This window comes from Hippocampus bargibanti, linkage group LG10 (genome assembly GCF_051943395.1).
Source record: "Hippocampus bargibanti isolate YZ-2025 linkage group LG10, ASM5194339v1, whole genome shotgun sequence".
NCBI classification, from domain to species: Eukaryota; Metazoa; Chordata; class Actinopteri; order Syngnathiformes; family Syngnathidae; genus Hippocampus; species Hippocampus bargibanti.
The window spans coordinates 6,338,896-6,352,153 of record NC_142743.1 but is presented as its reverse complement, the minus strand read 5'-3'; the positions used below and the strand labels follow the sequence as shown (position 1 = coordinate 6,352,153).

The window sequence follows — 13,258 nt, the reverse complement described above, 5'->3', positions numbered from 1 at the left end:
CTTCTGAGGACTTGCCTCACCCGCTGCAGGTATTTGGTTGTAGCTGCTTTCCGTGTTGCTAGTTCGAGGTTGCCATTGGCCTGTGGTATACCAAGGCACTTGTAGCTGTTTTCAATGTCTGCTATTGTACCTTCAGGGAGTGAGACCCCTTCAGTCTGGACTACCTTGCCCCTCTTATCCGACTACATTTCTCCAGCCCGAATGACATCCCGATATCACTGCTGTAGATCCTGGTTGTGTGGATCAGGGAGTCTATGTCCCTTTCGCTCTTAGCATACAGCTTTATGTTATCCATGTAGTGGAGGTGACTGATCGTAGCTCCATTTCTGAGGCGGTATCCATAGCCTGTCTTGGCGATTATCTGGCTGAGGGGGTTCAGTCCTATGCAGAACAGCAGTGGTATATGCCATGTTTGATGGACACTTGCGTTAGTGGCTTGCCATTGGCTTCAAGTGTGGTTTTCCACATCCTCATCGAGTTTGCAACGAAGGCTCTCAGGGTCCTGTTGACCTTATACAACTCCAAGCATTCAGTGATCCATGTGTGTGGCATCGAGTTGCTTTCTTGTAATCAATCCAGGCTGTGCACAGGTTGGTATGTCGGGACCTGCAGTCTTGTGCGACTGTTCTGTAAACCAGTAGCTGATGTTTGGCACCTCTAGTATCTCTAACAATGCCTTTCTGTGCTTTGCTCATGTATTAATCCATGTGTCCACTTATCGTAGCCGCAATGATGCCTGACATGAGCTTCCATGTTGCGGAGAGACAGGTTATTGGCCGATAGTTGGAAGGAACTGCACCCTTTGAGGAATCCTTCATGATCAGGATTGTTCGCCCTTCGGTTAGCCATCCTGGGTGAGTCCCATCCATCAGCAACTGGTTCATTCGTGCTGCTAGGCGCTCGTGGAGTGGTGTGAGTTTCTTTAGCCAGTAGGTGTGGACCATATCCGGGCCTGGTGCCGTCCAGTTTTTCATACCTGAGACTCTTTCTTGTATGTCTGCCGCTGTGATGGTAACTGGGTTCTGTTCAGGGAGGTTGCTCTGCTCCTCTTTCAGAGTCACCAGCCATTGTGCACTGCTGTTATGTGCGACCTCCTTCTCCCATATGCCTTTCCAGTATCTTTCAGTTTCCAGCCTTGGAGGGTCTGCTCTGCTGTTAGAACCCTGCCACTGAGCGTACACTTTCGCAGGTTGTGTTGCGAACAGCGTGTTGATTCTTCTGGCCTCATTCTCTTTTGTGTACCTCTTTAGGCGACTGGACAGGGCCTGGAGCCTTTGTTTGGCAGTTTTGAGTGCTTCAGGTATGGTTATCTGCATGTACCTCTTGGGTATTGGCCTTTTATTCACACCTCTCTGGGTCTCCGTCAATTGACTCACATCTTTCCGAGCCGCCTTGATCTTGGCCTCCAACCGTCTTTTCCATGGTGGGTAATGAATCTCGTGGCTCTCATGGTTGCTCTTGTAGCCAAGCATGTCTAGGATCACTGATGCTGAGGTGTATATCAGCTCATTGGTTTCCGTGATCGTTCCGGTCGGGATCGTTCTCAGTGCTGCATTCACAGTTTCCATGAGACTTTCAGGTGGTACTTCACATAGCCGTTGTAATCGGTGCCTTCGTTGCCCAGTTTTCATTCTTGCCAAGATCTTATCTCTCAGGTCATTTGCTGCCTCGCTCAGCATTTCATTTATTGGGGCTGGCTTCCCAATCTCATTATTCATTGGGGCTTGCCTCCCAATCTCTGGTCGAACCTCTTCCTGTGATGTGTAGGCTGGGGCCCTTCACCTCGGAATTTGTGTTGTACCTCATCAATCTCAAATTGTGATAGCAATTGCCGTTTGTGGATATTGGAACACTGAGCTACTAGTTGTTTCGTGGTCAACCGTGACTGTGGGTTTCGAAGTAACCATTCAGCCCCCATTCTCCGCATGTAACCCCTCTGACTAGGGTTGCTTGAGTAGTAGCATTCCAACAGAGCCATGTTATCGCATCTCGTCCATCTCCGCTTTGTTCCAGTAGCCCATTTTTCATCAGGGTGTCATCAGAGAGAGAGAGAGAGAGAGAGAGAGAGAGAGAGAGAGAGAGAGAGAGAGAGAGAGAGAGAGAGAGAGAGAGAGTAGAGAGATAGAGATGGAGCGATAGAGAGATAGAGAGAGAGAGAGAGAGAGATGGAGATATATATATATAGAGAGAGAGATAGAAAGAGATAGAGAGAAGAGAATCATGAAACACTAGACGTGATGTTATTCTGTCCATTTGTGCCAATGAATGGTCCTCACATGAGATTAGCCTTGACGTTGAGAGTGGTGTGGGAGCTGTGCCTCAGGGATGGGAGGTTGTGAATTTGGGACACATCGTCAGTAGTGTGCCAAAGAATCATTGGGTGTTTCGGCCTTTTAATCACTCGACACCCTCATCGATGGTGCCCAGCGACAGGTTGATCACGCCCGCGCTTGTGTCCCATGCCCAATCAGATGTTCAGAAGCTGGTGGGGGGGGGGGGGGGTCTTAGGTTGCTGACCTATTAGCCCAACAAGGGTCCTTCCTCTTCATCAAGTTCCAGTGGCTGCTTCTTTCTGCCGCTTCAGAGAGTGACCTAACTGTGTGCCGCAGAGCCTGTCCATGGCTACCCAGGACTTTTAGCAGCCTGATGGTGGAGGAAGCCACAAACCCTCTGCAACCAACTGCAATTGGATATACCTTGGTTTTCCAGCCCGCTGTTGCGCATCCACTGCGAGTTCGGCGTAGCGCAGCTTCTTGCGCTCATAGGCCTCTTCAACAGAGTTTTCCCATGGGACTGTGAGTTCTGCGATGTAGACAGCCTTGGGTGAAGGGGACCAGAGCACCAAGTCTGGTCTGAGGGTGGTGGCTGCAATCTCCGCTGGGAAAACCAATTGCTGGCCAATGTCAACCCGCATCTCCCAATCGCGGGCTCTGGACAGCTGTCCAACTTCTGGTTTGGCAGGAGGATGGTTGGGTTTTTCTGTTGCTCTCGGATGAAAATAAATGGTGCTGTGCTGGACGTGGTGGCTCTTATTGGCAAGGAGTTGATTGTATTCCTCTTGCTCTCAAGCACAACTGCCAAACTCTTCAGGACCTGGTTGTGCCTCCAGGTGTAGCAGCCTTGTGTGAGGTTGGTCTTACAACCGGTCAGGATGTGTTTGAGAGTTCCTGGAGTTCGACAGAGGTCACAGGTTGGATCTTCGCCATATCATTGGTGGAGGTTTTTTGGAGATGGCAGCACATCATTGATAGCTCTGATGATGAAGCTGCTGTTGCTTGCCTCCATTTCCCAGAGATCCTTCCAGCTGGGCCTTCTCTTCTCCAGGCCTTCCCACCTCATCCATTGTCCCTGCTTGGCAAGAGAGACAGCCTGTGCAGTTCTTTCAGCTTCCTCTTGGCGGCGCACCTCTGCCATCACCATTTTCCTTCTTTCCGATGTTGAAGCCTTACGCCAAAAAGGTTTGTTTGGAAGGCCAAACCCCCCTCTTCCTCGCTGAACGTGTCCCACAATGTCGCTGTGCCTTAGGGTTGCTGTGGCCTTTATATATAATATATACATATATAAAAATCCTCGTCTCACCCACCATGGGTGGTGTCTGTCCCCATTTCAGCTCGGAAGTCCTCTACCAGAGGCCAGCTTGAGCTTGAGTAGTTCTGCGCAGTATCCGTGCTGTTCCAGAGCACTGCGCTTTTCTGGACCGAGATATCCGATGTTGTTCCCGGGATCTGTTGCAACCACTCGTCGGAGTTTTCACTGTTTTCGCAGGTCCCTTCTTTCTCTGACCAGTCTGTCTATCTCTTTCTGCCTCCTGGATTTGGTTGGTGGTGGTCTTGCATTGGCGGTTTTCCAGATGTCACTGCCCCGAGTGCTCCAACCACCACAGGCACGACTGTCACCTTTACCTTCCAGGCTCTCTCCAGCTCCTCTCTGAGCCCTTGGTATTTCTCGATTTTCTCATGTTCCTTCTTTCTGATGTTCCCATCACTCGGGACCGCTACATCCACGACAACGGCTTTCCTTTCCCCTTTATCTATGACCACGATATCTGGTTGGTTGGCCATTACCATCTTGTCAGTCTGTATCTGAAAGTACCATCCTCCTTGACAGGGTCCCACAGGATGTTTTGCTCGGTCATTCTCCACCACCTTGGGAGGTGTTTCCCATTTTGACCTTGGGGTTTCCAGTCCATACTGCACACAGATGTTTCGGTAGACTATGCCAGCCACCTGGTTATGGCGCTCCATGTAGGCTTTCCCTGCCAGCATCTTACACCCTGCAGTTACGTGTTGGATTGTCTCAGGTGCCTCTTTGCACAACCTACACCTTGGGTCTTGTCTGGTGTGGTATATTCTGTCCTATGTGCTCTGGTTCTCACGTGAGATTAGCAGGGCCTGCTCTTGGGCAGCCAGGATGAGTGCCTCTGTGCTGTCCTTTAGGCCAGCCCTCTCTAGCCACTGATAGGACTTCTTGAGATCAGCCACTTCTGCTATGGTTCGGTGGTACATCCCGTGTAGGGGCTTTTCCTCCCATGATTGTCCCTCTTCCAGCACCTCATCCTCCCTGCGTGTTGATGTCATCTTCCGGGATTGCGTAATTTTGCACCCTCGTGTGCCATTTGCTTTTTGGCGTAGCAAGCGGGTCGGATCACCCCCTGCCTTCTTACTCGCTGTGTTTTCTTTTATTTGTGAATAAACATCCTGCTTGGTTAGTACGTGTCTGTTTTGGGATCCCCATTGACTGAGACATTCTCTGAGTACATCATCCGTTGGAGCCTTCTCTTTGATGTATTCATGGAGCTTGGATGTTTCATCCTGGACAGTGGCTCTCACACTCACTAGTCCCCGGCCTCCTTCCTTACGGCTTGTGTACAGTCTCAGGGTGCTGGACTTGGGATGGAACCCTCCGTGCATGGTGAGGAGTTTTCGGGTCTTAACATCCGTGGTCTGAATCTCTTCCTTTGGCCACCTTATTATTCCTGCAGGGTATCTGATGTACGCACTCACGCGTCACATTGGCGTTCGAACATCAATCTGTGTTCGAACGCCGAAGCAAGAATATCTTGAATATTTTGTTCGAACACCGATTTGTTCGAACAATGAGGCGTTCGAGAACCGAGGTACCACTGTATATATATATATATATATATATATATATATATATATATATAAATCCTCGTCTCACCCACTGGCAGGGCATAGCTGTTTATTGCCCGGGTCTTGTTCTTGCCATTGAGCTGGCTTCTGAGGACTTGCCTCACCCGCTGGAGGTATTTGGTCGTAGCCGCTTTCCTTGTTGCTAATTCGAGGTTGCCATTGGCCTGTGGTATACCGAGGTACTTGTAGCTGTTTTCAATGTCTGCTATTGTTCCTTCAGGAAGTGAGACCCCTTCAGTGTGAACTACCTTGCCCCTCTTAGTCACCATCCGACGACATTTCTCCAGCCCGAATGACATTCCGATATCACTGCTGTAGATCCTGGTTGTGTGGATCAGGGAGTCTATGTCCCTTTCGCTCTTAGCATACAGCTTGATGTCATCCATGTAGAGGAGGTGACTGATCGTAGCTCCATTTCTGAGGCGGTATCCATAGCCTGTCTTGGCGATTATCTGGCTGAGGGGGGTTCAGTCCTATGCAGAACAGCAGTGGGGAGAGTGCATCACCTTGGTATATGCCACATTTGATGGACACTTGCGTTAGTGGCTTGCCATTGGCTTCAAGTGTGGTTTTCCACATCCTCATCGAGTTTGCAACGAAGGCTCTCAGGGTCCTGTTGACCTTATACAACTCCAAGCATTCATTGATCCATGTGTGTGGCATCGAGTCATATGCTGTCTTGTAATCAATCCAGGCTGTGCACAGGTTGGTATGTCGGGACCTGCAGTCTTGAGCGACTGTTCTGTCAACCAGCAGCTGATGTTTGGCACCTCTAGTATCTCTACTAATGCCTTTCTGTGCTTTGCTCATGTATTGATCCATGTGTCCACTTATCTTAGCCGCAATGATGCCTGACATGAGCTTCCATGTTGTGGAGAGACAGGTTATTGGCCGATAGTTGGAAGGAACTGCACCCTTTGAGGAATCCTTCATGATCAGGATTGTTCGCCCTTCGGTTAGCCATCCTGGGTGAGTCCCATCCATCAGCAGCTGGTTCATTTGTGCTGCTAGGCGCTCGTGGAGAGCTGTGAGTTTCTTTAGCCAGTAGGTGTGGACCATATCCGGGCCTGGTGCCGTCCAGTTTTTCATACCTGAGACTCTTCCTTGTATATCTGCCGCTGTGATGGTAACTGGGTTCTGTTCAGGGATGTTGCTGTGCTCCTCTTTCAGAGTCACCAGCCATTGTGCACTGCTGTTATGTGCGACCTCCTTCTCCCATATGCCTTTCCAGTATCTTTCAGTTTCCAGCCTTGGAGGGTCTGCTCTGCTGTTAGAACCCTGCCACTGAGCGTACACTTTCGCAGGTTGTGTTGCGAACAGCCTGTTTATTCTTCTGGCCTCATTCTCTTTCGTGTACCTCTTTAGGCGACTGGCCAAGGCCTGGAGCCTTTGTTTGGCAGTTTCGAGTGCTTCAGGTATGGTTATCTGCATGTACCTCTTGGGTATTGGCCTTTTATTCACACCTCTCTGGGTCTCCGTCAATTGACTCACATCTTTCCGAGCCGCCTTGATCTTGGCCTCCAACCGTCTTTTCCATGGTGGGTAATGAATCTCGTGGTTCTCATGGTTGCTCTTGTAGCCAAGCATGTCTAGGATCACTGATGCTGAGGTGTATATCAGCTCATTGGTTTCCGTGATCGTTCCGGTCGGGATCGTTCTCAGTGCTGCATTCACAGTTTCCATGAGACTTTCAGGTGGTACTTCACATAGCCGTTGTAATCGGTGCCTTCGTTGCCCAGTTTTCATTCTTGCCATGATCTTGTCTCTCAGGTCATTTGCTGCCTCGCTCAGCATTTCATTTATTGGGGCTGGCTTCCCAATCTCATTATTCATTGGGGTTTGCCTCCCAATCTCTGGTTGAACCTCTTCCTGTGATGTGGCAGCCTGGGGCCCTTCACCTCGGAATTTGTGTTGTACCTCATCAATCTCAAGTTGTGATAGCAATTGCCGTTTGTGGATATTGGAACACTGAGCTACTAGTTGTTTCGTGGTCAACCGTGACTGTGGGTTTCGAAGTAACCATTCAGCCCCCATTCTCCGCATGTAACCCCTCTGACTAGGGTTGCTTGAGTAGTAGCATTCCAACAGAGCCATGTTATCGCATCTCGTCCATCTCCGCTTTGTTCCAGTAGAACCATTTTTCATCAGGGTGCTCTGGTTCCCCAGCACCTGACGCAGACCTTGTTTGGCCGGGCGACGTCTGAGCCGGCATGTAATTCCATTTATTGTCTCTCATCATTGTATGAGGTAGGCATTAGCGTGAAGGGTCTTGCCCAAGGAACCACACTGGATGATGTCATTGTGCTCATTTTCTCAGCCACAAGTGGGATCGAAAAAAAAAAAAAAAAAAAATATATATATATATATATATATATATATATATATATATATATATATATATATATATATATATATATATATATATATATATATATATATATATTTTTTTCGAACACCGAAACCACCTCTTTGCTCCTGTCACTTGCGAGTTGACAGCAGGGGGGGGGGGCTGCTGCCTCTCCCGGCCCTTCTCCACCCGCTGTCATTCTCTAATTACGGATCACGGACACGGGGCATTTATACGGTTCGCGATCACCTCGCCAATGCCGGATGATTGACTCAACTCGCCACCGTACCTGAACTCTTCCTTCGATGCGCGAGTGTATCTGAGTTGAGTCAGGTATTTTCCCTGCGTCCCCTGCGTAAATTGATGTCATCTTCCGGGATTGCGTAATTTTGCACCCTCGTGTGCCATTTGCTTTTTGGCGTAGCAAGCGGGTCGGATCACCCCCTGCCTTCTTACTCGCTGTGTTTTCTTTTATTTGTGAATAAACATCCTGCTTGGTTAGTACGTGTCTGTTTTGGGATCCCAAACATTCCACTACGTTCCAACGAGTCATCTGCCGTCACTCTCGCTCGGAACGTGACAGCTTCGGATGACTTGGCTACAGGATGTTCTTTTCTCTTAAAATATCTATCCAATGACACTTGGTCTCACTCCCACAGCAACATCACTAGATTTCACAGCCTCCTTATTCTTTAATATCGTACTGATCGTAGATTTCGCCATGCTGTATTCCCTCGCCAGATCAGACACTTGCACACCTCCTTCATATTTCGCGATTATTTCTTTCTTAAACGCAATAGTTGTACGCACTACTTTTCTTTTGTCACTTTAAGCAGCACTTACTTTCTTTGGAGGCATGATTAGGGGCTAAAACACTTCGTACACCTATATTAAACGCTAGAGCAAAACGCAGCACGTCCGCTAGCGGCAACAGTTGGTCACGAACAGAGCGATACACCCGTGCGCCGCTCAGCTCCCCACCCTCACGTACGCACTCACGCGTCACATTGGCGTTCGAACATCAATCTGTGTTCGAACGCCAAAGCAAGAATATCTTGAATATTTTGTTCGAACACCGATTTGTTCGAACAATGAGGCGTTCGAGAACCGAGGTACCACTGTATATATATATATATATATATATATATATATATATATATATATATATATATATATATATATATATATATATATATATATATATATATATATATATATATATATATATACAGTAAAGTCTCGTTATATCGATATTCAAGGGAGTCCGAAAAAATATCGATATAACCGGGACTATCGATATATCCGATCCTGCGCCGAACTGCATTAAACAAAAGCCGCCAAAAGAGGGCAGCCAAGCGCCATATAAGAAACGGAGCTGGCCATTAGCTCCCCTTTTTTTTGGGTAAGAGATGTTCCCCCAATGTTGCCTCAAAATGGCACATATAATTCTTTAATGATTGTAAACATGTATGCTTTAATCTTCAGAACTACAGTGTATTTGAAACATATTCATAACTGGATGTCTAACAAGAAAGCATATTATCCGAATCTGAAGCCATTGTTTGGATTCACAAGCAATGCAAGACGTCTTGGCGTTAAGTCATTTTTATTTGCATTTGAATAAAAAGTGACATCGGCTGTCCTTTAATACACAGTATGGAATGTTAATAATTTTCAAAATCATCGCGCTTCAGCAGACAAAACAAGAAACATTGTTGCAAAAAACGATTGCATTCATATACAGTACAGTGGGCATGTACATAACACAACAGGGAAACTGCAACGCTTACATCTTACTGTATTATGTATACAATTTAAAAAAGTCATCAATCTTCTTCTGCTTCCCATTTTTACCTTTTAACACAAACACTTCAATCTCGTCTGCTACACACGAGCTAGCGTCTGAAAATGAAAATGGCTCTGCTACACGGGTGCTGGGCACGTAACCAAGTCACCTGACCAAGTCGACCAATGGTGCGACTGATGGCGTGACACGTAACTAAGACACGTGACCAAGTTCACCAATGGCGCGACCGATGGCGTGTCACGTGACAAAGTCACACGGCCAAGTCGACCAATAGCGCGACCGATGGCGGCTCATGTGACCAAGTCGACCAATGGCGCGACCGATGGCGGCTCACGTAACAAGACACGTGACCAAGTTGACCAATGGCGCGACGGATATATCGATGTAAACAACAAAAATGGCCGGCGGGGGATGAAAAGGAGCACCATAATAACCGGATTATCGTAACAACCGGGTATCGTACTAAACGGTACTAATTATACATAAAAAGACTAGAAATGTGCAAGGGAAATGAAAATAATATCGTAATAAGCGGTACTATCGATATAACCGATATCGATATAACGAGACTTTACTGTATATATATATATATATATATATATATATATATATACTCCCTATATATATACTCCCTATATATATACTCCCTGGAAAGGAGAGGAATGAAGATCAGTCGCAGCAAGACGGAATATATGTGTGTAAATGAGAGGGATCCAAGGGCAAGAGTGATGCTACAAAGAGAAGAGATAAAGAAGGTGGAGGATTTTAAGTACTTGGGTCAACTGTCCAGAGCAATGGAGAGTGTGGAAAAGAGGTGAAGAAGCGTGTCCAGGCAGGCTGGAGCGGCTGGAGAAAAATGTCAAGTGTAATGTGTGATAGAAGGGTTTCAACGAGGATGAAAGGAAAACTGTATAAAACAGTGGTGAGACCCGCCATGATGTTTGGACTGGAGACAGTGCTGCTCAAGAAAAGACAGGAAGCAGAGCTGGAGGTAGCAGAGCTGAAGATGTTGAGGTTTTCTTTGGGAGTGACCAGGTTGGATAGGATCAGGAATGAGTATTTTAGAAGGACAACTCATATTAGAGGCTTTGGAGAGAAAGTCAGAGAGGCCAGACTGACATGGTTTGGACATGTCCAGAGAGAGAGCAACTATATCGGGAGAAGGATGCTGAGCCTTGAACTGCCAGGCAGGAGACAGAGAGGAAGACCGAAGAGGAGGTTTATGGATGTGGTCAAAGAGGACATTAAGGTAGCTGATGTGAGAGAAGAGGATGCGCAAAACCGGGTTAGATGGAGGACATTGATTTGCTGTGGCGACCCCTGAAGGGAAAAGCCGAAAGGAAAAGAAGAAGACTACCTCACTTTACATATGTCACTACCTCACTTTCCATTCGGAAATTACATGTATTGTCTGTGGTCAATTGTATGTCTTTTTAGCCACGTTATAAGTGCCTTGCATGCCTTGCACGCTGGGTCGGAGAGGACATTTAATTCATCTGTGCTGTATGTCATGCATATTAGCATATTTGACAATAAAGCTGACTTTGACTTTGACTTGATAAAACTGTTACAAAACAGACCAATGATGACTTTAGACAGCACTGGCCTGTGTCTTAACTTCTGGAGGAATATTGATTTACTGTCCCATTTTATATAGGGAAGGAAGAAGTAAAAATGAAAGTAAAAAAGTGGACAGAAGAAGAAATCCACACTGTGGAGAAAACCTTGATGGACTCCATCAGATCTCTCAAGGTTCCATGCAAAGACGAATGCATGAACTGCATTAAGGCTTCACCAGAAGAATTGAAAGGGAGAACTTGGAAGGGAGTGAAAAACTGCATTGATAAATTAATGAGAATGTCCGCAAAACGCAGGTAAGGTTAGGTTTGGCAGCTGGAACAATGCATTGTTTTCATGTATGTTATATGTGTCATGTGCACTTGTTTCTGGCACATTCCAATACAACACAGAGACAATAGCTTTCATTTCAACATATTGAGTGTTTTTTTTTCTTGAATATTTGTCGAATTAACTTCTGGACACACCGATTTGGTCCAGCACTTTTATTTAAATCTTGAACGTTTTACACACAGATGTTAATATGAAAGCAATTTGTATTTATTTTCTTACCACAATGTCTTCAATGTTTGAAATCTCAGGTTGATGTATTTCAATTATTAAAAAGATCGGAGGCTGCCAGTGAAATTGGTACGTGAGCAGTGTTAATTTACTTGATTCTCTTTTATAAGATGGCGCTCGAGTCGGCAACCGTCAGCAAGTGCTCTCATGAGCCTTGCTTTTTTTGTTGTTTTTGTCTTGTTTTTGTTTTTGTTGTTTTCTTTTGTCACTTTGTGTCGTTGTGCGTCGTGTGGAACGGATACGGATTGTTTTTCAGCATTTTTGTCCAAGACATTCATCATGGAGGAGACTGTGCTGAGCAGTTGCGCCTTTTCGGCAGCATGAATGTGCCAGTACTGTTTTTGTTTGTGACAAAAGTCGGTGCAGTTTCACTGTCATCGCTGGACAGCTCTGGGGCGATTGTGCTTTTTTGAGCTGGTAATGGGCAGCATCTTCACAGCCCCGCTTTGTTCAGCGAAAAGGTCGGTGCTGTTGGACAGTCTGCGGCTGGATGGATACATGGCTTGAGGAGCCCGCGGTAAGAATGAAGGAGCGTCAGCGCAGAGCTCCGATGCATATATGGAACTGTCGCGGGTTGGAATTGAAGCGAATTTATGAGGGACAGGATATGTGAGACTATCTCTGTTCGTCAACGGCTGCGTGTTTGATTTCACATTTAGCTTGTAGTCGACGTGCACATTCCACCATGATGTCCCTGATCCACTGGTGAAGAGACACTTTGATCCTCTCCTCTTTCATCTGGAACTGCTTTATGTAACAAAGAAGGTACAGAAAGTGCTTAAGAATGAATGTCTCTCTGTGTTGTCATGTTATTTGTTATTTAGTTTTTTTGTTCTTTTGACTTCAAAACGGCGCCGCGAGAGTGGCTGCCTTTCCAGCAGCTTCTGTATTTTGCTTTTCTACTTTCATTTCTTTCATAACTTTGCTGCTGTGAAATGTAAATTTCTCCACTGCGAGACTAATAAATGCAAATCCAATCCAATCCAATAAATATGCAAGAAAAAGTATGTTTGTTCTAGCAACTTAGATTGAAAATTGAGAAAATTAAAACATTGTCATTTAGGTCCGATCTGCACAGGTTGTTAGTCAATATGTAATCAAAAGACAAGAGATATTTCCATAGATTAAACATACAAATCTAAAAACTACACAAAGAGCACATCAAGTGTTGGAACTCAGCACATTTATGAAACAAACATTTGCTGGCAGCACCAATGGGATGTAATTCACAGATAAATAATAAAGAATAGCACATTGAAAATTCCAATACTGGATGCAGTCAAACTTTTGGTTGTGACAGAACCTGGCAGACCTACATCTGGTGCTCGATTATTCTGTCGGATATCGTGTCAGAAAATGGGAGGGGGCTTGCACCCAGTTGTGCATGTGAACAAAATATTTCACAATTTTTGTGTTAAAAAATATACGACCATGGCTCCTGCAAAACACAATTGCTGACCTTAAAGGCTCTAAATATCGTCTCTTGAAAAAAAATAAGCGCCACCTGCTGGTAGTTTTCGTTTGACGTGATTCGTTAAGTCCCCATGGAGTTGCGAAAAACCTGGAAAAATTAAATCAAGAATTATGCCATTTTAAAGTGATTCCTGAGTGAGCACAGGCTAAAACAATTTGGGTCCTAAAATCCAATTTTTATGAGTTTCATAAATATGTTTTTTCATGTTTGAAATTGGGTTCCCACGGGTCAAAACTTTTGCACGCCATGTCCCGACTATGTAACAAAACGTGCATGCGTGTGTGCGTGTGTTTGCGTGCGTGCGCGCGCGTGTGTGTGTACGCGTGTATGTGTGTGTG

General features: G+C 45.9%; 1 long non-coding RNA gene across 1 annotated transcript in view; it reads left to right on the top strand.

The window, feature by feature from the left end:
* The window catches only part of LOC148892225 (uncharacterized), a 37,327-nt gene extending 26,231 nt beyond the window's left edge, over positions 1–11,096 (top strand). Inside the window, exon 5 of the long non-coding RNA XR_016116320.1 lies at positions 10,965–11,096. This is a non-coding gene — a long non-coding RNA (uncharacterized LOC148892225). The remainder of the gene's footprint in view (positions 1–10,964) is intronic.
* The last annotated feature ends 2,162 nt before the right edge of the window (positions 11,097–13,258 follow it).